The sequence below is a fragment of the Eutrema salsugineum genome, unplaced genomic scaffold, assembly GCF_000478725.1.
Source record: "Eutrema salsugineum unplaced genomic scaffold, Eutsalg1_0 scaffold_16, whole genome shotgun sequence".
Classification (NCBI taxonomy): domain Eukaryota; kingdom Viridiplantae; phylum Streptophyta; class Magnoliopsida; order Brassicales; family Brassicaceae; genus Eutrema; species Eutrema salsugineum.
This window is the reverse complement of record NW_006256858.1, coordinates 6555803-6558620: the sequence shown is the minus strand read 5'-3', so window position 1 is coordinate 6558620 and position 2818 is coordinate 6555803. Positions and strand designations below refer to the sequence as shown.

The following is a 2818-nucleotide window of genomic DNA, read 5'->3' as shown; positions in this document are numbered from 1 at the left end:
AAAACTTCTTGTTCCTAGCAAAACAAACTGCCTCCCCACCTTCTTTCTCAATCTCCTCATTAAGATCAGAGAACATGTTCAGAAATTCCTCTATAATGGCGTATTCTTCCTCATTGGTGGATGATAAGTCATCAGAGACGTGACCATAGAGGAGGTATTCAATCTCTGTAACAGCAGCTGAGTGATCATCATCAGATTAGATTGCATTGCAATAGTCTTTGGGGTTTTGAACAGCTTTGCCAGGAAGAGAGCCTTGATTTCTTGAGCTAGAGGCCTGATTTTGCTTCAATTCCTTAATGTCTTGGTGCATCGATGCATACTGACTTGCAAATATTTGTTGACCCTGAAGCAGCTGTTGTAGAATCCCAACCATATCTGGCCCCATCTGCTGCTGCTGGTGAACCGCTGCTGAAACTGTGGTGGACTGAACCCTGGTGGTGCTTTTGGCTGCTGCTGCTGACTGTAACCCTGAGTCTGAACAAACTGATTTTTTGGTTGAAAAGACCCTTGGAAGTTGTTCTTGGGAACAAAATTCTGTGGAGCTTGAGAGGTAGGGTAGACTTGATCTTCTGGATTGGCTACATTGGGGCTTCTATAAAAAAAGTTCTGATTCCCTATGTAGTTCAGCTCCTCTTGTGTTAAACCCTCTTCACTGATGTTCTCAAATTCACCAATATAATGGATTGGTTTTTGAGAAATCATCTTCAGCTTGTCAAGTTCACTTCTTATCTCTTTGACCTCTCTAGCAAGACTTTGATCTGAACTTTAACCCTCTGATCTGTTTGTCCTATATTAATCCTCACCATATGTGTCATTAGACATTGCCAAATTCTGTACCAGCTCTAAAGCAGCATGAATCTCGTTCCCCTGAAAGTTTCCATTTGATGCAGTATCCAGCTGATTCCTGATCTTCAGAAGAGCCCCTCTATAAAGAATGCTGAGAAGAGAAGCCTCACTAAACCCATGGTGTGGGCACTGGTTTTTGTAGCTCCTGAATCTCTCCCATGCTTCACCAAAACTCTCATTTCTGTGTTGAGTGAAGCTGGAGATTTGGTTTCTCAGTTTTGCTGTTCTGGAAGTTGAGAAGAACTTAGATAGAAATGCATGCTTGCATTGCTCCCAAGTTAGAATGGAGTCTCTTGAAGATTCTTCTCCCATTAGTGTACTTTGTCACCAAGACTGAAGGGGAATAATCTGAGCTTGAAGCTGTCCTCAGATACTCCATTTATCTTTGTCAAGTCACAAACTTTATCAAACTGGTCCAAGTGTTCCAAAGGATCTTCCATTGGCAATCCATGAAACTTAGAGTTTTGGACCATGTTCAATAATGATGCTTTTACTTCAAAATTGTTGTTCTGCACCGGTGGTGCTTGAATCCCTGCTCCATACTGATGAGCATTGGCCCTGTCATTCTCTCCTACATAGACCCGTGGCTGCTCATATGTCGTTGGTTGGTTTGGGAAGGGTTGTTGGTGGTGAACCGGTTGTCTTTGCTGCACATTGGCTTGGTGCCTTTGCTAATTAGCTTGAGCCTGTCCCTGCTGGACATAAGCTTGCTGCTGATACACCTGATCCTGCTAATCATTACCCTGATGGAACCCATGACCAGCTCCATTACCAACTCCATTACCCTGCTGAACCTGAGGCTGTTGATCCTCTTGAACCTGCGGCTCAATGTCAACCACATGCTGTCTCTGATTTTCCATATCAGCCTGATCAGTCTGTCTTCCCCACCTATCCCTTCTCCTTCTTGGAACCAAAAGATTGATGTTGTTGTTTAGAGGGAAAGGTGGACCACAGCTTCTTGACCTGGCTCTGGTGTTCATACACCTGAAAAAAAAGACAGAACTTGCAAAGTGGTCAGTAAAACAAAAGAAAAAGACTTGATCTCAAGAACAGGTCAAAGCCTAATGCTAAACAATCCATAATTTGGCAAAGGTGCCAATTGATAGACAATAGTTTTTTAGGCTCTTGAGGGCTATCAATCCCCTTGTCAAAGTAGTATAAGGGGTGTCAATCCAAGAATGTGGAAGCTAGACACTAGACTCTATGATCTGTTACTTAATTCAAGCAAACAAATGAGGTTTGGTTTGAACAAGTAATTAAAACAAGAAACTAAACAAGATTAACAAACTAGCAATGATTATAACAAGAAGCAAATGATAGATGATAAACAAGATGAAAAAACTAAGCCTCTAGGTGTGGTCATTGATTAGGGTGCTTTCAATGCAAACTAATGATGCAAAACAACAATGCAACACTGGCTACTCTTTAGTCTAGGCTTCATGATCAGATTAATCCACTCTCATGATAGAAATCCTTTTGCAAATCACTTAATCAAGTCTAACAACCATTAGATATAACCAAGCAATCAACAAGCATAATGTTCTAAGCCTAAATAGTGACCAAACAATCTCTAACAAAGAAAGACTGAATCTTATACAGAAAGACATAGCAAGCAATCACTGATCTCTAATCCAATCAACTTAGAGTTTAAAGCTAGACTAATCATCTCATGAAGGTATTAATCTCTATACTAATCCATTTTCAAACCAATTCCCATTTGTGAAATATGAACAAGCAAGCATTAAGAATCAACTCTAATATGTCATTTATGCAATTAACAAACATCATCATGGCATTAATGCATAAATCCTTAGTTAGCTTTCATTCAGGCATTTCATCAAACACTTTTGGTGCATGAAAAACCCAGATTCTAGACCCAAGTGATGTGCAAAGATCTAGCATTAGGATCAGCTCACTAAGGAAAGGAGAAGAGAATCTAAGCTTAAACAATCATTAATCTACAGCTAAGCAC

The 2818-nt window shown here is 40.3% G+C and overlaps 1 non-coding gene across 1 annotated transcript; it reads left to right on the top strand.

Moving 5' to 3' along the window:
• The first annotated feature begins 958 nt into the window (after positions 1–958).
• Positions 959–1065, top strand: LOC112087899. Its single transcript, XR_002900306.1, has one exon. It is a non-coding gene; the product is annotated as a small nucleolar RNA R71 (small nucleolar RNA).
• The last annotated feature ends 1753 nt before the right edge of the window (positions 1066–2818 follow it).